This window comes from Schistocerca nitens, chromosome 3 (genome assembly GCF_023898315.1).
Source record: "Schistocerca nitens isolate TAMUIC-IGC-003100 chromosome 3, iqSchNite1.1, whole genome shotgun sequence".
In the NCBI taxonomy this organism is placed as follows: domain Eukaryota; kingdom Metazoa; phylum Arthropoda; class Insecta; order Orthoptera; family Acrididae; genus Schistocerca; species Schistocerca nitens.
Genome location: NC_064616.1, coordinates 371,646,120 through 371,671,202, shown reverse-complemented (window position 1 = coordinate 371,671,202; position 25,083 = coordinate 371,646,120). Strand labels below are relative to the sequence as shown.

The following is a 25,083-nucleotide window of genomic DNA, read 5'->3' as shown; positions in this document are numbered from 1 at the left end:
GCAATGTATACTGATGCTTTCTTACCTCTTTCGCAAGATTCTTACTACCGATCCTTTTGCTTAGGTCATTGGTCACACTCTCATAATTTCCGCTTCTTTCCGTTCCGTCCTGAATTTTCAGGATTACATTTCATTTATAGTATTGAATTTCAGCCTGCATTTAATACTAGGTTATGGTCGGAGTCTATCTGCATATGAATATGCTTTACAGTCCAAGATTGACTTTCTAATTCTTTGTCTAACCATGACGTAGTGTAGCTGACATCACGTATTTTCGAAGTGCATCTTCTCTTCTGATTTTGGAAGAGGTTTTTCGCTATAAGCAGTTGAAACCTATAGCAGAATTCCAGATAGCATTTTACACCCTCTTTCATTCCCCTAGCGGCCTAACCTGTATCCTACAGGAAATTTATTCCTTCCTCTACGATACTGTTCCAATCAGCTGAGACTACTAAAATTTTGTGCCCCGTCACAAATTTACCAATTACTTTATTTTCTCATAAGTTTATGATACAGGTCTGTAAGCCTGTCCAATTTTAGCTGCTGTTGGCTTAGTTTGTCCTCAACAATAATTCGAGCACTATATTGCAATCATAGTGACTCAACGTTTACCATCCTGTTGATAACTACGCCAGCACCATTTAACATTCACTGTCGCTGTTATTGCCCTAAGATTACAGGACCAAAATTTTACTCTCTTCCCATTACATCTCACTGGTAACTATGAAGTCAAACTTCAGTTTGCTCATTTCTCTGTTTAGATTTTCCAGTTTACTGAAAACGTTGATTGTTGACATTCCATGCTCATATTCGCAGAACGTAGATCTTAAGCTTCCTGCTCATAAACCGCGCCCTAGGCAGTTCCCTATAAGGGAACAAACTCTGGGAAATTAAACATCTCCCAACGGCTTGGACGACCTTTTGTCGCTTCTCTTGTCAAGATTGTTTACCATTGACAACATGACTGCCCTTTTACGTTTTTAGCTTTTTCCCTTTTATTGTTCTTTCTTGAGATGTCCCATTAGCGGAATGGACCATATTTGAAACAAGGGACTGATGACCTTGCTGTTTGGTCCCTTAAAGCTCAACCAACCAACCTCTTGTCACGAAGAGATTGTTTTAATTCGGCAGGGTACTGGGCACTGTCGTTCCCGTCACCGTCGTGTAAGGAGAGACCCCACACCATTCTGTGCTTACTGCAACCAATCATTGACAGTGCGCCATTTTCTGACCGAATGTCGATTTAATAACCGTTTTCGTTTTAGTATTTGTTTGTCATCTGAATTATTAGATATTTCAGCAGATACAGCACGAGCTGTAGGTCGCGTTTTATTTTTAATTCGTCGTAGTAATATGGCGAAGGAAATTTTTCAACGATTTCAGCATCCTCCTCAAAGAAGAGATCGTTTTTAGCGATCTCTCTGTTGCAGTCTATTAGTCTTTGAATATTGCCGAATTCATCTTCATCCGGTGATTGAATGTTTCAAGTTATAACTCGGGCGCTCATGACCTCAGCTGCTTTGCGCCCCGAAGCAACACCAACCAGGCGGCCGCTTCCTGGAGATCCGAACTTGGGTTGGTTTTTCTGTGAAACTCTATGTGAAGGAAGTGGTCAACACGAGATTCATATTAGAAAATTGTATGTCCTGTGAGTATACTTTGTGCCTCTAATGTGGTGGTTTCCATTGTGTTTTGCGTTCTCATGCGCTTGATCATTACTGATTTTTCTGTCGTTACTGGTAGTTTCCCATCCCAAGGCCAAGATGTGCTCTGTCAGCTCCTCCGCTCTGTTAAAGGCCTTTGGTAGAATCAGAGGGGGACATGGTACACCACAACTCTTCTGACACAGCTGATTTTATCAAAATTTAGGTAGTGTTTTATATGGAGCCTGAGACCCAGTACTCTCTACCGAATGGAGTTTCGCAAGAAATTCTCAAAGGAGATCGTTGATCAGAAATAAAGGTAACGTTATATGCCCAAAGGAATAAGATTTGAGTGAACTATTGCAGTTTTCTGACTATTAAATTATTGTTGTAATTGAAATCTAAAAGTTAAGACAGTTTCATTTCTTGCAGTCAGTGGCAGAAAATAACATATCGATTAAAGTGTTCATTATTCAACTTCACGCTAATGTTGACATTGTCCGCCGCAATCGTGGCCATCGAGGTATTCGGCAACTGACTTTTTGGCTATGAAGACCATGTTATGCTACTGTGTAAACCACAAAATTACGAAATTCAGAAAATAAATGTGGTTCCACTAGTGCTAGGAAGCAGCAGATACGTTTAGTTTAACACCATAAAACTTAAACTACACGTGCCTGGGTTACTGCAACGTAATACACACGGATGACCTAAAACTCAATGCACCCTAGAGCTAAAGTTTCATTTGCCGATTTGATGCAGGTGTGATTATCGACTTTTCGTCAGGTGCTGAGAAATACAGCAACTAAAACCGCAAAAGTATCGGTTATTGTTTTAGACATAAAAGGATTACGTCAAATGGAAGTAAAAATGTCGCATATAATACAGTAAAGGGGGACATTTCAACTCTCTTCAAATAGTTCCTGATAAGTGGGAGAAACCAGTTTGACGTTGAGAATAGTAGAGTATTTTTGGAAAAAAAGTACTGATGATCCACTGCAAGCCATTTACTCACGCGTCATTGATCCTGAAATGAACTAATCAGTCTCCAATAAAATAGATATTACTGGGACGTTGCAGTAACTTCAGATGTAATTAGATTTCTAGGTGGCATGACAAAGGGGTATGAAGTGGAACAGTCACGTAAAATTGGTTGTAACGCTAAGATAGGTAAGACCATTTGAAAAGCTCATCTTGCTCCTATACTTGTAGTCCTAGATTTAGTATAAAGGAAGAGGTAGAAATTGTGTACCTTCTGCTGGGTCTGCTAGAGCGCGCTTAACTTCAGTCGGTGTAGAAGTACCGAGCAAACGGAACACTTCGAAGAAATCGCCCATTATGATCTGGAAACACCGTCTCTTAAATTCAGAGAAGTTACTTACTCAGACAATAAAACATTTCTCCTAACGATGTCTTTCGTGTAGAGACCACAAGCAAAAATGAAATGGCCACTACAGAGGTAAAAGGGAAACACCCTATTGCACCTCAGATTTAGTGGCAAGATGGCCCAGTAGATAGCCCGTCAAAAACTGAACACAGATCAGGCATGAAAACAGGAAGAACGTGTACTGACATGTGGAAGAAAAGAAAAATAGGAACAGTGAACAGTCCAAGAACAAGAAGTGCAATAAAGAACAGTCTGAAACAAACTGCGCCCTTGGTAAGTGGTCATGGTGCTGAACTGCCACGCGGGCGAGACGTGTTCAAAACTCGCTTGTGCTTGTGAACTGTCTGTCCGGTCATTGAAATGTTTCTCTTTCTGTACTCTTGGCAGTTGCCATACTATAAATTGGATATAGAAGACGTTACCGTCGCAAGTAAATGTGATGAATAGTGAGAGCAGGAGAGATACCACATCGATGTCTCACAAAAATGGGGGAAAAGTGTGTGAAGTATGGTACAACAATTAGTCAAGACATCCAGAACGGAACGCAACTTCAAAAACGTTAAAAACATACGTTTTGACAGAGCACAGAGAAACTGTGATTTGTGAGACTGTTGCGTTCATTTGTTGCAACTTACGTGACGAACTATTATGTTTCCGTAATTTCCTTGAGAGTGATGACATTGTCATACCAACACCTGTGTAGGGCAAGGAAGCATATCTTAAAAGTCCTACAAATTAGGTGCGTCGATCAGATTGCTATCATATGCCATACGTGCTGTCACTAATGCCGTGTATGGAACATCAGACGTGTTTTCAGGGGGAAGATTCGGTTGATTTGTCGCCTTGGCATCAAACGTTTGCGGTTCCCATTCGAAAGCAAATTCCCTTCTGCTGCCAATACAGTTGTGGAGAATCAACTTTAATTATACGTCCCTACCTTACACCTTGCTTTTGATAACGGACATTACACCACGACACTCACACCTGAATAAAGCGAACAGCGAAGGAAAAAAAAGCACGAAGGAGATTTGAACACATCTCGTCCACATGGAATCCAACACAGTAACCACTTAATCGGGACACCATCTGTCTTTCCGCCTGCCCTGTATTGCATTTCTTGTCCTTGGACCGGTCACTGTTTCTATTTTGCCTTTTTTTCACAGTTCAGTTGACCTTCCTGTTACGCTTGATCTGTGTTGTGTTCGATGGCCCTCTTACCACTAAATGTGAGGGGGGGGGGGGGGCGGCGGCAAGGAGTTCCCCTTGTCAGTGGTTTGATGAATATATCTATACACAGTTTATTAAAGGTGACAGTGGGAATTATATTACCTGCGGAGTTAGTTTCATAAAGGATAATTTGGTAGGAACAATGAAAGGCTAGTAGTAGAACATAGTTCTACTTAAGTTGCAGTAATATGAGAGTCAATTTCGCAAGGAGCTATCTTGGGTACCACCAACCTGCCGTTATCTTGTAGTTCTAAAATGGTTTAGCAATAGTTTGAGCTCGCAATGCGTCAACATGGTTGATGAGGCAAGATGCTGACGCTGCAGTGGCTAGCCATAGTAGGGTTATTCATTTTGACCGAAGGTGAGTAGTCGGTTTCAAATTTCGGTTTAGTATGGTATATGGCTCATGATCCAGAGATAATGCTTCCCTTCAATAGCAGATTGTTAATTAAGATACAGGTTCCTGTCAGGGTACACAAGTGAGAGGACGAGCTCTAGTATTTACTGAAATTGCCAACGTACTTTGACCGAAAACAAGCACGTCTGGCCCCCCCAGGGGATCCACAACTCTTTTGTGGATACGTGCGTAGCGAGCACGGGACCCCGAGCTGATGTGGCCTTCCTTCCTTTCCGGGCTGCATACCTTCCCTTTCCGCATCCTTCCCCATCCCCCATCTTCGCCCCCCCTCTTCACCTCTGGCTCTTTCTTTCCCTTTCTCTGGGGTTATGGTTTGTGCCTACGTCCGGAGACGGACGCTTGTAAATATACTACATTCTTCGCCTTCCTTCCTTGCTTGTAAGTCTTCATCCTTCCCTTGTCCTTCTCTTTTCCTTACCTCTTCTCTCTACCTACTCCGCTGCGGCGTTTGAGACCCCTCTTCTTTCCTTTCCCTTTCTTCCTCCCTGTGCGTGTCTGAAGGCCAACCCACGCACTTCCATGTGTAGCCGGTGACGGGGTAACGCGTAATTCCCCGCCCCGGGTAGACAGGTAGGACACGTACGTACCCCCTGGTAACGGCCAGGCCCAGGGAGGGGTGATTACCCGAGCTGATACCTTCCGAAAGTGCCGATTGGTCCCTCCGTCCGTTTGTCGGGAGGTGTGACCTGAGGTGTGAACAATCACCTAAGGCGGGAGTGCCCTCAGAGAGGGCCCCCACAAGGGAGGAGCGCGCCATCGGAGACGCCGGTAATCATGGGGGATTCTTCCGCAATGGTTTCCTCACCTTCCACTATGTCTGCTCACAAACGTAAGTTCACTGAGTCTCAACCACAGTCAGTTCTTCCATCGTTGCCACAGTTCCTTGTTGTTTCTCGGTCTGACGAAGGTCACGACTTCTCCACGGTCAACCCTTTCATTATTCAGAAAGGTTTCGACGCAATTGCAGGTCCTGTAAAGTCTTGTTCCAGATTACGGAATGGCACCCTGTTGTTAGAAACAGTCAGTGCCCTCCAGGCACAAAAATTGCTGCGTACGTCACTACTACACACCTTCCCTGTCCGGGTGGAACCGCACCGTACCTTAAATTCCTCGCGTGGAGTCGTTTATACACGCTCCCTCGATGGACTGTCTGACGAAGAAATTCAGCACTACCTGTCTGACCAGGGCGTAACGGCTGTTCATAGAGTTATGAAAAGGGTTGACACGAACATCATTCCAACCCGCACTGTCTTCTTGACATTTGACAAAGTTCAACTACCATCGAAAATCAAAGCCGGCTATGAGATAATTTCCGTTCGCCCTTACGTCCCGAACCCTACGCGTTGCTATCGGTGCCAGCGGTTCAATCACACCAGCCAGACCTGTTCCAATCCGGCCAAATGTGTTACGTGTGGCAGGGATGCCCATGAGGGTGCTTGTCCACCTCCATCCCCTCGCTGCATCAACTGTGTGGGTGACCACGCCGCTTCCTCTCGAGATTGTCCCGTTTTTAAGGACGAAAAGCTCATCCAGGAAATTCGAGTAAAGGAAAAGGTGTCGACCTTTGCTGCTTGAAAATTATTCGCCAGTCGACAGCCCACCGTGCCTCAGAAAGGAAAATACAGCACTGTCCTTGCTTCTCCTCGGCCAACAAAGGAGGCGGCCACGCAGACTTGCGACCTCACCTTTACTGCCACGGTCGTCAGATCGGCCAGCGCAAAGATCGCCCGTTCAACCTTACCACTTTCGCCTGCCCACTCTCTGGTTCACCCTTCGTCGAGTCCTGCTAAATCTCGAGCCCAAAAGTCAGACACCAAGTCTTCGAAAAAAGAGCATATTCGTGAAGAGTTTTTACGTACGGCAACTTCGCAACCATCGGTTCCTCCTTCCTCTAAACATCATACTTCCAAGAAGGCTACAAAGAAACCCAGTTCCTCTCCTTCTCCGCCAAGGCGTGTCCCATCTACAGCACCACCTGGCGGAAGTCGCCCTCGGCCGTCTTCTGTGTCGCCGAGGCGCACTGCTGGCGGCCGATCAACCGGCCGGTCGCTGGTGGCAGGAGCTGCTCCTGACCAACCTATGGATCAGGATCTTCTGCCTTCCGCTGAATGCCGTTCCGTGCTGTCGGTCGCAAGCTCAGAGCAGTCGTTGAGTTGACAGCGACCTTGGTCACATTCCTCCATTTCCAGTTCACCCTATGTCCATTATCCACTGGAATATCCGCGGTATTCGAGCCAATCGGGATGAATTGTCGATCCTCTTAAAATACTACTCGCCGGTCATCTTTTGTCTTCAGGAAACAAAGCTGCGTCCCCATGACCGCTTTGTTCTCCCTCATTTTCAGTCAGTCCGATATGATCTCTCCTCTGTTGAAGGCACTCCAGCACATGGAGGACTCACGATTCTTCTCCATGAAAGTCTCCATTATCACCCAATCCATTTAAACACCTCCTTCCAAGCTGTCGCCGTCCGTCTTTCCCTTTCCGGATACACGTTCTCTCTTTGTACTGTATACATTCCATCGTCCACACCAATGGCACGAGCTGATCTCCTTCATCTTCTTGGTCAGCTTCCACCCCCATATTTGCTGGTTGGGGACTTTAATGCCCACCACCCGCTTTGGGCATCTCCACATCCTTGTCCACGTGGCTCACTATTGCTAGACGTCTTCCACCAAGCAGATCTAGTTTGCCTCAACACTGGGGTCCCTACGTTTTTGTCTGCCTCCACGGCAAATTTATCTCATTTGGACCTTGCGGTCGGTACTGTTCCACTAGCTCGGCGCTTCGAATGGTTCGCCCTTGATGATACACACTCGAGTGACCACTTTCCATGTGTCCTTAGACTGCAGCCTCAACAGCCATATATGCGCCCGCGACGCTGGAAGTTTGCTCAAGCCGATTGGACACTTTTTTTCGTCTCTAGCGACATTCGATGACCGTCACTTTCCCAGCGTCGACGATGAGGTCACACATATTACCGACGTTATTCTTACAGCTGCGGAACATTCAATACCACGCACCTCCGAATTGCCCCGGCGCCCCCCAGTTCCTTGGTGGAACGAGGCATGCCGTGATGCACTATGTGAGCGGCGACGTGCTCTCCGCGTATTCCGCCACCATCCTACTTTGGCCAACTGTATCCGCTATAAGCAGCTCCGAGCGCGATGCCGTCGTGTCATCCGCGATAGCAAGAAGGCAAGCTGGAAATTCTTTATTAGCTCATTTAACACCTTCACTCCCTCCTCGGAAGTTTGGAGTCGGCTTCGACGGTTCTCAGGCGCGCCTGGTTTCTCCCCGGTCTCTGGGCTCACTGTCGCGCATGACACATTAGTGGACCCCGTCGCAATTTCTAACTCGTTGGGTCAGCACTTTGCCGAGATTTCGAGCTCTTCAAATTACCCGCCAGCGTTTCTCCCGAAGAAACGTGCAGCGGAAGTGCAACCTCTTGCTTTCTCCTCTCAAAATCGCGAAAGCTACAATACTGTTTTCTCCTTGCTGGAACTCCAACATGCACTCTCTTCTTCTCGCTCCTCCGCCCCAGGACCAGATGGTATCCACGTCCAAATGTTGCTACATTTATCAACCCATAGTCTGCGTTACCTCCTTCGCCTTTATAATCGAATTTGGACCGACAGTACTTTTCCCAGACGATGGCGGGAAGCTATTGTCGTTCCTGTTCCGAAACCTGGAAAGGACAAACATCTCCCCTCTAGCTATCGCCCCATTTCTCTCGCGAGTAGTGTCTGTAAGGTTTTGGAGCGTATGGTGAATTACCATTTAGCGTGGTGGCTGGAATCCCGCAGTCTTTTAACACCTGCCCAATGCGGATTCCGAAAGCATCGTTCTGCAGTTGACCATCTTGTTGCTCTCTCCACTTATATCATGAACAATTTTCTCCGGAAACGCCAAACAGTAGAAATATATTTTGATCTGGAGAGAGCATACGATACCTGTTGGAGGACAGGCATCCTCCGCACACTGTTCTTTGGGGCTTTCGAGGTCGGTTGCCCCTTTTTCTTCGTGAATTTATGGCAGAGCGCACATTTAGGGTGCGGGTGAACACTACTCTCTCCCGTACTTTCTCCCAAGAAAACGGGGTACCCCAGGGCTCCGTGCTGAGTGTTGTACTGTTTGCCATTGCCATAAATCCAATTATGGATTGTCTCCTTCCTGATGTCTCGGGCTCCCTCTTCGTGGACGATGTTGCGATCTACTACAGCTCTCAACGGACCAGCCTTCTTGAACGACGTCTTCAAGGATGTCTCGATCGCCTCCACTCTTGGAGCATCGAAACCGGCTTCCGTTTCTCTCCCAGTAAGACCGTTTGTGTTAATTTTTGGCGACGTAAGGAGTTTCTTCCGCCATCCTTACATCTAGGACCTGTCAACCTTCCGTTTTCAGACGTCGCTAAATTCTTGGGTCTTACGTTTGACAGAAAACTGTGCTGGTCCTCCCACGTTTCCTATCTTTCGGCTCGCTGTCTGCGATCGCTTAACACCCTCCGTGTCCTGAATGGTACCTCCTGGGGAGCGGACCGAGTCGTCCTTCTCCGCCTCTATCGCGCCTTAGTGCGCTCGAAATTGGATTATGGAAGCATAGTCTACTCCTCTGCTCGGCCGTCTATTCTTCGGCGTCTCGACTCTATCCACCACCGTGGATTACGTTTAGTGTCTGGAGCTTTTTACACTAGCCCTGTGGAGAGCCTTTATGCTGAGACTGCTGAACCTCCGTTGTCCATTCGGCGAGCAGTCCTTCTGAGTCGTTATGCTAGCCATCTGTCTTCCATGCCTGCTAATCCAGCCCATGCCCTTTTTTTCGACGCCTCATTTGATGTAGGGTATGCAGGCCGCTCCTCCTCCCTACTACCCCCGGGAGTCCGCTTCCGTCAACTGCTCCATTCTCTTTCCTTCCGCTTTCCTAAAACCTTCTTGACAACTTGGGGTACAGCACCGCCTTGGCTCCGTCCCCGGATCTGCCTGCTCCGTGACCTTTGTCGATTTCCCAAGGATGGTACCCCTACACTTGCTTATCGTCGGGCATTTGCTGCTCTACGTGTACAAATGACGGACGCCACATTTATTTACACCGACGGCTCGAAAACATCGTTAGGTGTAGGGAGTGCCTATATTGTTGGCGACACCCCAAATGAATTTCGGCTTCCCGACCAGTGTTCGGTATATGCTGCGGAGCTTTACGCTGTTCTCCAGGCTGTCCACTACATCCGCCGCCATCGGCGGATACAGTACGTTATCTGCTCGGATTCTCTCAGCTCTCCCCTCAGTCTCCAAGCTCTTTACCCTATGCACCCTCTGGTCCACCGGATTCAGGACTGTCTGCGCTTGCTCCACCTGGGGGGCGTCTCGGTGGCGTTCCTCTGGCTCCCGGGACACGTTGGTATCTGTGGAAATGAGGCGGCCGGTATTGCAGCCAAGGCTGCAGTCTCTCTTCCTCGGCCAGCTATTCAGTCGCTTCCCTTCACCGATCTACAGAGCGGTTTATGTCGCAAAGTTGCTCATTTATGGCATGCGCATTGGTCCACACTTCCCCATAATAAATTGCGGGAAGTGAAAGCCCTTCCTTGCGCTTGGACCTCTTCCTCCCGAACGCGTCGTCGGGAGGAGGTAATTTTAACTAGACTCCGGATAGGGCACTGTCTTTTTAGCCATCGACATCTTTAAACGGCGATCCTCCCCCAATCTGTCCCCACTGCTCTCAGCTGTGGACGGTAAGACACCTTTTAATTGAATGCCCCTATTTTAATCCGTTACGCGCCCGTCTACAGCTATCGCCTGATCTATCGTCGATTTTAGCCGATGACGCGCGCTCAGCCGACCGCGTTCTCCAGTTTATTAGTGACAGTGAAATGACGTCAGTTATTTGAAGCTTTTTTTGGGGATAACAGACCCCTTTCTGTAGTGGATTTTTAAGCCTTCCTTCTGCTTTTAGTTTCTCCAATTTTATGACTTTGTTCCCATTGCTGCTTGTTTTCAATTTCGGTTTTTTTACTGTTTCCTAAGTTACGGGCTGGGCGCTTATGACCATAGCAGTTTTGCGCCCTAAAACCAAACAAAAAAAAGCACGTCTGGCGTGAAAGATGAATTACTAACGAAATTCTGGAAGTTGGCTCATGAGTACCACACAAAAGGGCAATACACTTATTCATAAATACAATGGTGTTGGTACAAGTGAAAACTATAGCATGGTGTGTAGCAACTCGTGAGCGACGAGTCCGCGGGGCCCCTGGCAGCTAACGAAATGCACTCTTTCACTCCCATGCACGGTATGTGCGTTTGTTCAGATGTGTCCATCGCGCCATCTAGTTAGCCAGAAAGGTATTTTTTGTCTTCTAATGTATTGGTAATGATTTCAGGTGAACAGGTCGATTGCATTTGCCTGAACTGCGCAGATAATTTCGCAGAGCTATTTTCATACCACCACGCAGTTAAATTCTTTTACAAGGGATTGAATTTTAATAGTGGCAACTATTTATTTACAGCTCGTACAAAATACATAATTATTTCAAAGTTTTACTGACCTTCAAAGTAGTGACCAGCATTGTGTATAACGCGTTGCCAGCGATGAGGAAGTCGTAGGATACTCTCAGCGGTGCCAGTTGTGTTGACAGTTAGAGCGGCGCGGTCTATTGCCCGAAGAATTTGTAGCAATTCTGAAGCGAATGTCGTGAAGTGTTTCCTTCAGTTTAGAAATTGAGTTGAACTTACGAGGGCTTAAGTCAGGGGAGTGCAGTGGGTGGTATAGTAATTAACAGCCCAATCAGTCAAACAAATCAGTAACAGTTTGCACTGTACGTGCTTGTGCATTGTCCTGAAAAATGATAGTCAGGTCCTGAAGAAAGTGTCATCACTCCTGTGTCTATGCTGTTCATTTTCGGAACACAACCTACGACCAGCTTGCCACTATTACAGTTCCAACCCTCGTACATAGCTGATGTTAGAAAACGTAGCATGAATTCTAGCCATAAACAAGGAGTGGGTAAGGAACATTCGGATTTCTATAGTCCAGTATCCCCACATCATTTACAAGAACCCGGCTTTATTTACGGTAATTTAATTACGGATACCGTTGAAAATCTTCACGGGCAAGGAGAGGCGCAAGATGGGGATCGAATCTTAGCATTAGACCGTTGGTACGATAAACCAGCGTCACGAGCGGGCAATGGTCATTGTTTTACCATATTCCAGAAAGAGAAGCCAAAACATGCTATTACAGACATTACCATACATGCGAACATAACACGAAAACGTGAACATTATTTACACCTGTAGATATTTGTAATGCTGGTTGGACCAGAGGGAAGTAATGGAAATGTTCCACTTCCGGGATTATTATTAACACAATAAATTCTCAAAACATAGCACATGGCCTCTCACGCTTATGCAAGTACATTTAGCAGCAAAAAAACTGTCAGTATTGTAGAACTGACAAGAAGATGCGAATACTTTCCTCCAAATGGAATATGCTTTTATCTACAATTACAGTGCATAGTAACTAAATAGTTAATGATTGGTCGGTAACCTTCGCAGCTGATTAATGAACGTCCAAGCTTTCCGTGGGGGTGGTTACCAGTTCCATTTAGAGGTTGAGGCTTTTTTCGTGGCACGAACATTGTCGTGGCTCAAAGATTCTATGACCACCTCCTAACTTTACAGTTAGGGTCTCACAGTATATACGAACGTGTAAATTACATCGTCGTTTCGATGGCAGATACGTTGACATTACCGGAAACTTCAGCTGGAAGACCACCAATAAAATCCAAATAGACTACCTTACTAGCATATATTGCATAAGAATTGTTTCGTCGAAGTGGTAAGGAATTATCAAATGGAATTCAGCAGCGGAGTACTAATAGGTACTCGCTCTCTGAACACAGATATCACTAACGAAAATAAAAGCTTTCCCTCTAAATTTGAATAAGGTATTTCAATGAAATAACACAGGACCTAATAAAATTGCAATAATAGTAAGATCTGAGTCCTGAATTGTCAGCTGATTCTGTATCTACATCTAAACTCAGCAAACCACTGCCAACTACATGACCGAGTGTAAGTTCAGTTTCACAAGTTATTAATGGTTTTTCTCGTTCAGCTCGTGTTTGGAGAGCGGGAAGAATGTTTAAATTGCCTTCGCGGGTGCTGTAATTTATCTAACCTTGTACTCACGATCCCCACGGGAGCGAAACGTAGTGTTGAAGCATATACCTCAGGTCATCATTTAAAACCGGTTCTCGCAAATTCGTAAGTAGGCTTTCTCAGAATAAACTTTCGCGACACTCCCACGGACCAAATCTGGGACAATTCGTGTTACCCCCTCTGCATACGTTCAATATCCCCCGTTAGTCTTAAATGGTATAGGTCCCAAACACTTGGGATGCATTCTAGGATGGTTCGCATGTGTGATTCGTAAGAAATCTCCTTTCTAGACTGATTGTATTCCCTCAGTATTTTACAAATAAACTGTAGCTTACTACTTGCTTTATCCACGACTGACCCAATGTGCTCAGTCTATTTCATATCCCTATGAAGTGTTACAACCAGGTATATGTGAGAGTTAAGTCCATTTGCGACTCACTGAAAGCGCGCGCGCGCGCGCGCGCGCGCGCACACACACACACACACACACACACACACACACACACACACACACGGGACTGCGTTTTTTCGTTTTGTGAAAAGAACATTTAAACTTAGTTTCCAGTTGACAACCGCAAAAAGTCTGAAGTTACTATTAGTATTATTTCCAAGGTCATTAATATACAGCATGAACAGTAAGGGACCCCAAACGCTTCCCTGGAGCACAACCAAAGTTGGTTCTACACATATTGACGACCCAATCAAAGATAAATTATTGCGTCCTTTCAAGCAAAAAATCCTTAACCCAGTCAGAAATTTCGTTCGATACTCCATACGATCCTACTTTTGCTAATAACGATAGATGTGACACTGACTGAGTCAAATGCTTTCCGGAAATAAAGACGTACTGCATATACCTGAATGCCTTGGTTCAAAGCTTTTAGTATGTCATCTGAGAAAAGTGCGAGTTAAGTGACCGATGATGTTTTCGGAATCTATGCTGGTTGGCATATAGCTCATACTGTTACGAGATGTCATGTTTGAGCTCGGGGTATGTTCTACAGTCTACCAAAAATTTGTATCTGTTGCCTCATCCATTTCTTTAGCTATCCACTCGAGTTAGACAGGAATTCCGTCATCGGCATATCCAAACCATTTAATGCTCTTATTTCCAATGTGATTTCCTGGTAAGAGTGTCACCCGCCCGGGTAGTAGGACGTTTTAACGCGACCGCTTCCGTGACGGGGAAGTACACCATGTGATAAAAAGTATCCGGATAGCCCAAAAACAAAGGTTTTTCATATTAGGTACATTGTGCTGCCACCTACTGTCAGGTACTCCCTATCAACGACCTCAGTAGTCATTAGACATCGTGAGAGAGCAGAATGGGGCGCTCCGCGGAACTCAGATTTCGAACGTGGTCAGGTGGTCAGGTGATCGGGTGTCACTTGGGTCATACGTTTGTACGCTCGATTTCCACGCTCCTAAACATCCCTAGGTCAACTGTTGCCAATGGGATAGTGGAGTGCGAACGTGAAGGGACACGTACAGCACAAAACTGTACAGGCTGGCCTCGTCTGTTGACTGACAGAGACCGCCGACAGTTGTTGAGGGTCGTAATTTGTAATAAGCAGACATCTGTCCAGACTATCACACAGGAATTCCAAACTGCATCAGGATCCGCTGCAAGTACTATGATAGGCGGGAGGTGAGAACTTGGATTTCTGATCGAGCGGCTGCTCATAAGCCAAACATCACACCGGTAAATGCCAAACGACGCCTCGCTTGGTGTAAGGAGCGTAAACATTGGACGATCGAACAGTGGACAAACCTTGTGTGGAGTGATGAATCACGGTATACAATGTGGCGACCTGATGGCAGAGTGTGGGTATGGCGAATGCCTGGTGAACGTCATCCTGTAGAGTGTGAAGTGCCGACAGTAAAATTCGGACACGGTGGTGCTATGGTGTGATCGTGTTCTCATAGAGCGCTTGCACTCCTTGTTTTGCGTGGCATTATCACAGCACAGGCCTACGTAAATGTTTCAAGCACCTTCTTGCTTCCCACTGTTAAAGAGCAATTCGGAGATGGCGATTACATTGTTCAACACGATCTAGCATCTGTTCATAATGCACGGCCTGCGGCGGAGTGATTACACATCATCCCTCTAATGGACTGGCCTGCACGTGGTCCTCACATGAATCCTATAGAACACCAGTTCCCCAAGCATCAGTGTCGCTGAACGACGGCTGCAGGGAGCTATCCGTAAGGCACATTTTTGGGCATCCAACCATGGTTTTCAGTTCTCAGCCTCCAAGACCCGAGTGATGCATTTCTGTCGTCGTCGCACAGTCTACCGCCATCCAGAGCTCTACCTTGCCAATGAACTCCTTTTTATTGAGGAGACGCATCGCTTCCTTGGCATGCTGTTTGATGATCAGCTCACTTGGACACCTCATCTTCGCAAGCTTAAACAACGGTGCTGGCGGCACCTCAACATCCTTCGCTGCCTCCCCCACACCATTTGGGGGGTTGCACGAACAACCCTCCTACAGCTCTGTAAGGCTTTAGTCCAGTCCCGTCTCGACTACGGAAGCGTGGTGTACGACTCGGCAGCACCTTCAACGTTGCAGATCCTAGACACGATTCTCCATTGTGGCGTCAGACTGGTGACAGGTGCCTTCCGCACTAGTCCGGTGACTAGCCTTCTTGTAGAAGTTGGAATCCCTCCCCTACGATTCCGCCGCCAACAGTTGCTTGCGTCATACATCGCCCGCGTCCATGCCTCGCCCGACCACCCAAACCGCAAGGCTCCTTTTTCCATCTTCTGCACTCCCCCACGACGGCGGCCTAGGTCGGGTCTCCCGATCATGGTCCGCGTTCATTCCCCCCTCTCGTCACTAGAGTCCTTTGCCCTTCCTCCATCCTTCCGGCCCTCTTCTTCTACCCCTCCTTGGTCCCTCCCTCGCTTGCGGCTTTGCTTGGATTTGTCCTGAGACTCCGTCCTCCGTTCCACCTGCCAGTCTTCAACAATTCCTGGCTCTTCTTGCGTCATTTCGCAATGCAGATGTAATCTACACCGATGGTTCTGTGGTCGATGGACGCACTGGGTTTGCTTTCATCCACGGCGACTACGTTGAGCAGCATTCCCTGCCTTGTGAGAGCAGTGTTTTCACTGCGGAGCTGGTTGCTCTTTATCGTGCACTCGCTCACCTTTCCTGCTGCCCCTGGGGAGTAATTTGTCATATGCAGTGGCTCAGAGTGGATTGCAAGCATTCGACCAATATTTTTCTTGGGACCCTTTGGTGCGCGCTATTCAAGATAATGCTTTTGCTCTCGCAGAGTGTGGTCGTTCAGCGACTTTTGTGTGGACCCCGGGCCACATCGGTATTCCAGGAAACGAACGTGTCGATCGGTTGGCCAAGCAGGCCACCACTTCGCCACCCCTTGAGCTTGGTCTCGTGGAAAGAGACCTCGGGTCAGCCCTACATCGCAAGGTCCGTTACGTTTGGAGCTCTGAATGGTCTGTCTTGAACTCGCCAAATAAGCTCCGCATGGTCAAGTCGTCCACGGCCGTATAGAACTCATCCTTCAGGGGCACGCCTAGGAACTCAGTTGTTCTCTGCCGTGTCCGAATTGGACATACGCGGTTGACCCACAGCTATCTCCTTCGTCGTGAGAACCCGCCGAAGTGTCGCTGTGATGCAGGGCTGACAGTGGTCCATCTTCTGGTGGGCTGCCCCCTTTTAGCCCCCTTGCAGCAGTCCTTTAATTTACCAGCTGCACTCCCTTTAATTCTAGGTGACGATGCCTCTATAGCTGACTCAGTTTGTTTTATCCGTGCAGTTGGGTTTTCACTCGCTCTAGTGTGGGTGGTCTCGCATGATTTCTCAGGCTACACCCACTCCAGCACCTTTTGTGACGTGGATACCAAAATAGTATCTTTTATGGTAACAAGTTGTGTTTGTACCTCTATCAATGCTTTCCAGCTGGAGGTTCTTCATTTGTAGTTGAGAGGTTGACCTTTTACCTGATCCATCAACCACTGTAGTCTCTAGTCAACTATTTGCTCTGCTCCTTTTAAGTGTCCTCTATTTTGTGTTACTGCGGTGTTCATTTTAGTTCTGTACCCCTTGGTGTTTCCTTCTCTGGGTGCAGAGGTTACGCTTTTACTGCATAGGCCTTTTACAAGTATGTCTGTTTGGAACTGGGGAGTGATGACCTCTGTTTAGCCCCCATCAAACCCCAAAATCAACCAACCAACCAACCAACCAACCTATAGAACACCTCTGGAATGTTTTGGATCCACGACTTCGTGCTAGGCCTCACCCGCACAGTTACCTCTCTTCAGTGCAGCTCTCCGTGAAGAATGGGCTGCCATTCCCCAAGAAACCTTCCAGCGCCTGATTGAACGTATGCCTGTGAGAGTGGAAGCTGTCATCAAGGCTAAGGGTTGGCCATCACCAAATTGAATTCCAGCATTACCGATGCAGGACGCCACGAACTTGTAAGTCATTTTCAGCCATGTGTCCGGATACTTCTGATCACATAGTGTATGCCGCCATCGGATTGAATCCCCCCAGCGGATTAACGAGGATTTGATGTGCGGGCCAGCCTGGATGTGGAATTTAGGCTGTTTCCTACATCCCCCGAGGTGAATACCGGGCTCTGATACACGCGACGCAAACCTTCTCATACTTGGACACAGGATTTACTATATACCCAGCCGGATTACGTTGGTTCTGAATAGTAGACCGATGACTTCAGCTGTGCTGTCTCATTCACCACTTACTCAGCATTAGCAGCAACAAGATTGACAAGAAAAACTTAAAAAGCCATCGTGTCTTAATCTGATAGAATACGACTAAACATAGGACAAAACAGCTCCCACGTCACCGTTTCATTTCCAGGCTACAGGTGGACCATAGCCTCAAGTTGAAGTATTCTAATATTTGGCTGCTCTAGTAAGACAGAAACATTCCAGCTAAGTGAAATACAGGCGAGATTGCAAGCTGGAAATGGCTGCCACTGTGGAATTCATTTTCTGCTCAAGACGAGAAGTCTGTCAACTAATTTTATCTTAATTATCTGTAAAACACCGTACCAATTTTTGTAAGAGGGTGTGCTACCTGGAGTATCACAAAAGATATGTAAAACTGTTGGTTTTTGAAGGAAAAAAGTTCGTATTATAATGTATGGACTCGTAGGTCATGCAGAAAATGGAGAATGAAAAATGAAAAATGTTATAGCACAGAACTCTGAAGAATATTAAATGAGAATGATATGATGGTTGTTATGAAAGTACGATGTCTACAATAGAAAGAAAACTTCGTACACTAGAACGCCGGTGGTCAGTAAAAGTGATACAGAGACTGGCGCTAGATCTTTGGGTAGATTCCCAATACGGTGGTTCAACAGTTCCGAAAGATCTAAAGCAAACTGGATACGCGGTTAAATAGATGCAGTCTTTCAAAGAAGTGCGTGGTCTACTGGATCTGATAGCAGCAACCCACTCTTACCTCTTGATATCAGTTTGTGGAGTACATGGGAACATTTTATAGTCAAAGTTGCATATCTTTCTTGCAGGATCACCTTACAGAAAACAGAACAGCGTATCACATCAGACTTTCCTCTGCTTGTGCTGGCATATTTTACTGCGTTGTCTTGACTGCCTGACGCGGCGACTTCCGTCTAAGTCATATACCCACACGTCTTTGAACCATCAGAAGGCAACATTGCTGTTACGAAGGCAGTTTCACGGGGTTGGAGTTCGGGACACGGTAAGGCGTTCCTATGCGCAATGCTAGATTTAATACTGCCCAGAAAGTATCCCCGTATTAGTAAGAGGGCGTGCTGAAAAGTAATGTCTCAGAATTTTTTGTGTTATCAGTATCGGTTTAGATATAGATACCGTGCATAATAATCGGTCGGCTTCGCTAACGAGTTGCAACCCATTGCCGCTAGAGGGCTCACAATAGGGTATTGAACTTTTTTCTGGAAACTCGCCGCGCGGGGTAGCCAAGCGGTCTGAAGCGCCTTGTCACGGTCAGCGCGGCTCCTCCCGTTGCAGGTTCGAGTCCCCCCTCGGGCGTGGGTGTGTGTGTGTTGACCGTAGCGTAAGTTAGAAGCTTAAGTTAGATTAAGTAGTGTGTAAGCTTAGGGACCGATGACCTCAGCAGTTTGGTCCCATAAGACCTTACCACAAATTTCCAATTTTGGAAACTGTCTTAAATGATCAATTATACCCTTCTTTGCTCCTAATATGCTTTTCTTCCTCTTGAATTTCGTATTCTTTTGTAAAATGGAAATTTAAAATCATTTGAAAGCCCGCTAAAACGCTCTATTCGAATGTTATGATGCCTGTGACGTCACTGGCTAGGTCGCAGCTGCTGCTGCTGCTGTTACTACTACTGTCACGACGCTAATTCACAATGATGATTGTTCGGAATTTGTTTCGAAAAAGGGATTACAAATGCTGTGTGGTACCACATTGTACAAATACATCTATAAAAAAGCCTAAAAAGTTGTTTGAGCATTCCATGAATGAGAAGATGGTAAAATGTGGTTGCACTGTACCGGCAAATTGTTAAAATGTCGACGCACAAGTTCACCGACTTCATTAAAAATGTGTTGCACTGTTAATATTAACTTACCTCCGAGCTCTGCACTTCCACTGTTACAACGATGGATGTTATTCAACGAAATTGAGCGTATCATAAAAATTGTAGTTTTGCATCTACACCTCGATTATTCGGTTGCTCAATTATTAGAGCGGTAGACCGTCGAATGTTAAAAGATGTCCATAGATAGCTGTTACGAATCCAACCAGAAAGAACATTTTGACTTATTTCTAAAACGACTCGACACTCCTCTCACGTGAAAAGCAAATCATCATTACAATACTTCACCACACCGATCAGAAACAGAATATTATCGTTTTCCTTGTGGTTTACATGCGCTTACATTTGAAGTTGCTGTTCAGGCAGGTCACGATCAAAAAATATATTTAATAGTTTGTGACCACACACTTTTTACTTTAATAGAAACTATGTTTTTATCTTCGTACTGTCCAACTGGGGTCCTTACTGTTCAAACTTGTGCAGTGTCATCTTAAATAAAGCTTAAGTCCGCTTCAGACGCTAAAGTGAATTTACACTCACAAACATCACAGCCTTGGGTTTGTGTCACCTGCATGTTGCACACGCTTTATATCTGTACGTATAACCTCGTCGCCCTACAATTCGTACTGTGGGCGTATGGTGATATCTTCACCACTAGCAATAGTTTCCAGAAAAATTAAGTTTGTTCGCAGGGTAAATGCATTTATCATCTGTTGTTAATTTCTCAGACTAAGACTTAAGTGAGCTATCCCCCAATCGAAACAAGTTACAAACAGTTCTTGCTAACGCTATTTTCGTGTTTCGTGTAAAAGTTTTCAAAATATGACCCTTACGGGGTTCGAACGTGTGACCTACTTATCCGCAGTCATATGCACTATCCGTTGCGTCACTGAGCGCCTGCTGGAAAACAGTATCTTTGCTGAGTGACGTCTACAGAGGAAATCAGCACTAAGTTCTGTCAAAAATAATTTTATTGTGCTTTGGTTTGTAGCTCATGACTGATAGTCGACAATCTAGTTAGAATATACAGACCCATTTCAAAAATGTCTGTAGTTGACCAGTTTTGAGTGAGTTCATTGATGCAGGGAGCAAGGCAAAGAATGTCAGTTGTTGCTCCTATCGCCGCTCTAAATGGGTGGAGCATGGGCGCATCAACTTTCGCAAGGCTTCCACAATCAGCGTTAACAAAATTCCTTTCTGTTCTTACTTGAAAGTTTTAATTGCGTTTTCCATCACTAAACAGCTAAACTGTTTGCAGAAAAAGCACGTAAAAACCGCGTAACTTCACATTACTCCTAGTCTGTGACGTCACCAGAGCATCAGTCAGTAACACAGCGTTTACGATCACGTGACCAGATCCTGCTATTTAACGATTTTCAATCTTTAATTACATAAAAATAACATTTTGTGACAATATTGACCGTAAATGCTATTTAAATATCATCAGTCACAATAACAGCAGTCGGAACCATATTTTTTAATATAGGAAAATACCCTATTGTAGCGTGTAACGTGACACTGTAACGTAAATTTGACCGTGCGTGAGAGAACCTCGAAAGACTGAAAGTACCAATTCGAAGAGGTCGTGCACAAGTGAGACGCTCTCCTGAATGACAATAGCAGACCACACACGAGCACTGCGACATCTACAACAATCAGACGCTTTGGGTTCACTGTCATCGATCGTGCTTTATACAGTCGCGACTTGGCCCCGTCTGTTTTTCATTTGTCTCCGAAATTTAAAGAACACCTTCGAGGTCTTAACTTCGATACGATGAAGCGCTACAAGCAGAGATGAGGCTGTGACTCCGTCAGTAAAGTCAAACATTCTACAGCGACAGTATCAACAAACTGGTCTCTCGTTGGGAGAAATTTGTTCGTTACCAGGGTGACGTTGCTGAGGAATAAATATCTCACACAGCGCGGAAGTCTTTTTGTTGTGGCCGTCAGCGACTCAGCATCTCTGCTATATGGTGAGCGGCAACTTTCCTTCTCATAATATCGTTACATCCCATCCTGGATTTTCCATTATTTGAGGAATAAACATGTATACACGAAGGAATGAAGATGTAGAAAGCTAATGTTTATCTAAAAAGGTTTTTTTACATAAATTCAGAGGCATTACTTCTCAGCATGCCCTCGTATTAACACATCACTCAGACAGCTATGTCGGAGCAATCTACTCCTGGTATCCTAATACACACACCAGAGAAGGCGCAGAAATCGTTCTGAGAGCAGAAAGATTTTTCTTATCAAATCTACTCACCTACTCTCTCCCCCCTACGGCTTATTCAAGGAGCTACAAAGACAGTACAATAACTGCTGCAACGTAGAGTTCTCTTACCGCTATCAGGCACTGGGCTCCACCTCAGATCTATGGTTTCCTGGTTCTGCAATCCCATGAATGACGCGGCAATTACTTTTATTTTTTGTGGGTGTCTTTACGCCGAGTTTAAAGGTAGGGCTACTCCTTCATTCACGTTCTTTTTCTTCTGAATAATTGTGTAGACCATCTGTGGTTTGCGAGTAGTACTGGACACCTGTAGGGAAGGGATTCTTTGATGTAGTAAGAGTTAATAAAACGGCATACAGTTTCTTCACGATTTCTGTCTCTAATATCCTAGCTGTTGAGACGACGGAAAACTTGAAATTTTAAAATGAAACTGGTGTAGGTGAAAAATGGTCTGCACTGTAACGTGAATGAACCTATGAAATGTTGAATCACTCCTATTTTCCATAATAGCTGTGAACTGTCCAAAGAGCTCCAGCAAATTTTTAGATCTGTTCACCTTCCCTACTGGAATATCTTCATTTCAGTAAGTACTCACGAAATCGTTGATACAACTCTGAGCTGCTAACAAGTTCTCCAGTTCTTAGGCGTATTTGGTTATTTTGAGAACTGGGCTTCAGGAAGTCCACATCGTCGAATGGCGAACCATTACAGAATAGCAGCCCAACATTGCCAGAAGCCGTCCGAGAAAATAGAACAAAACACTATTTTAAGTTAGAGAAACCCGCGCGGCCCGAATGTGATAGAGGTCAGTGACGAAAAGCGGAGAATGCTATATGAACTAGTTTAGTTTTCACTTCCCTGTATGTATATTAGCCGTTTGGCTACTACACAGTGTAGCCAGGTTATCCGGATGTAGTGTTAGTCGTATTTACGCAGCATATATTAACAAAGCTCGGATGCCGCTCTTTGATAACGTAACCAGATCACCGCCCAACAGTTCCTAGTTCTCAAAGCAGCAACTTAATTATGGTTCCTTTAAGTCCGTTTTTGTTACTGAGAACATTAGTATTGCACAAATCACTGTCTACGAAATAATTAGAATGTATCGGTGTTTACTAAACAGCAGGAAAATAGTCCTTGAGGCAGATATACTGTTGCAATACTTCGGTATTACCAAATACACTGTTCTAGGATGTGTTCAAAGAACGTGCTACATTGTCTGTCTAGCGACAAATTGAATGAAACCCATTAATACCCATAATTTGGATCCTAACGAAGTAACTTTGAGTTACAAAACTGCATTGAGACGGAATGTTCAATGTTCAGTGTTCCCTCCATTGCTCACATATTACCGATAAGAGAAATGAAATAATCCATAGGAAGTATGTTCAGTTCGGAAAAAGATAAAAACCCAAACTCAGTGCTATACACTTGTCTCAAAACACTGAATCTCTTTAGTTTTCCTTATGTAACGACTTCCGTGGTAACTATAAAAATCTTGCATTCTCTTTCAAATATTCTACTGCGTTTGGTGAATATCAGAGTCTGATATTGATGGCTATTTAAATGCCAAACTCAGATTTTTTTGTTTTCAGTGCATCTACGCAAAGAACACACTCAAATAGTACTGATCTTGTAGGCTAAAATCGAACGATGCACTCTGCCGCTCTGCGGCAGAGTTCTTTTTTCCACCATTTTAACCAGCACATACAGCCAGTACCGTATTTTGGTAATGTAGTTAAATCGTACAAGGTTCCGTTGCCCAAACCAAGAAAACTTTTCCGTTGAGAGGACGAGAGAAAATAACTGAAAGAAATGCCTACATTGTTTGATCGAATGATAGTGTCCCAGAGCGAATGAGTGTATACTTAGTTTAAACACAATTGAAATTTAAGTACAGTGAAATGAGATAGCTCCTTAAATTTTGTTGTTCTCTAGCGGTACTGGTGTTACAGTATCAAGCGCTGCGACTATTCAGATGCGCTTAATTTCTGCCTTTTCGGGTTTTAATATTGGATGAGGGAGAGTATTTGGAGGGGGAGGGTTGATGGGTGCCGTGGTGGGGTCGGCGACTGCGCAGAGGGGCTGCATTGTAGCGCACATGGTTGGAGCATCTCAATGGATGTGAGCGTCGGCGCACCTAACCGATCTCACTCGGAAGCAGTCGGCGGTGCGCTGCCGAGTTGGTGGGGGTACGGAGGGTGTAGCTCCGCCACAAACGCTCCCGGGCTTCAGTTGCAGCATAGCGTTGTGCGAGTCAACGTGAAACTTCCCATCGTCTTCTCAGCTCACCTAGGTATGCTCGTAACACATACATCAGTGCTGTTCAGTAAAACCTTTACATATTAAATGATGGTGCGAATGGCTGAGCGGAGTACCGGCTTTCCTGTCAGACGGCGCCCTCTGCTGAAAGTTCGTGAAAACAGCACGTGCGTCGGGATAACTATTTACAAGCATGAAGCCATCTAAAATGTAGACGGGCAAAACGCGAGGCGTATAAATCGCTTTATTTTCCTAGTGTATACGAAGTCCGTTCTTTCTGAATGTTTTTGAGAAACACTAGAGTATAAAGTGTTCACCGCGTGTTAGATACCGGTTAGATTTTGAACAGCGGTATCTTCCTAAGCAGCAGATGCAAGCGACAAAGCAGCTGCATTAAACTCGTAGCACCCCTCCCAGTTCATCCCCACCACTCAAGTCGCTTACTACCCTCTCTCTCAGTAAAATCAGTCTGACGTTGCCACTTCTACGCGAAGTTCAACATGAATTTCTGTTAGTTTGTGAGCATTGCGGAGCTCAACGTTTTTCACAGTAAAACTTAGACTAAAACATAATTTGTAGGTATTATAATAGTGCTTGTAATTGTTAGTTTCGTCGTAAATAGTAGTTGTAGTTTGTGGTGATTATTTCTGTATATGTACCATAGATTTACTTTATTACCGAACATTTATTTGCGCACAGAAACATTCGTGTTTGTTGTAATTTACCTGTTATTAAAACAGTGGAAACGTCTCAGGCAGAAGCTGTTGGCAACGATAGCAGTAAGATTTTTTGGTAGTTCCATAAATACAGTAACAATATTTTGTACAGCCGACGTAATGATTAGTCTAACGATTATGCATGTAAATGTTAGATCGCTCGTAAATTTGCCGGATTTTTGTGTGGAGACCGGCCTGATTATGTAGTGTCAGTACGCAACACGGACAAAATACATGGACCCGATGTTGCAGAAGTTACTATTCCTCACGTTAATTGCATTGCAAAGATATATGTAAGTTTTACATATTTACCATCTAATGTTTACAGTTCGCTGATTTTCGATGGTGTGCCAGATATGGAAGTAAATTAAGTATGTGGCCTCCTGCGTACATTCAACTCTACGAAATTGCGCTCAACGAGCTAGAAAATGCGAGAGTCATGTACTGTCAGAGATTAACTTCATACATCGTTAGTCATTGTACTA

At 45.2% G+C, this 25,083-nt stretch overlaps 1 protein-coding gene across 3 annotated transcripts in view; it reads left to right on the top strand.

Annotated features, from left to right (window-relative positions):
- The window catches only part of LOC126249604 (ELAV-like protein 1), a 243,324-nt gene that overhangs the window by 57,401 nt on the left and 160,840 nt on the right, over nt 1-25,083 (top strand). The window contains exon 1 of one of the 3 annotated variants that reach the window (XM_049951269.1): nt 23,799-23,916. The exons of the other annotated variants lie outside the window; for them this stretch is intronic. The gene's annotated coding sequence lies outside the window, so the exon portion shown is untranslated. Of the gene's footprint in view, nt 1-23,798; nt 23,917-25,083 lie in introns of those variants that run through there. 3 annotated transcript variants of the gene reach the window in all.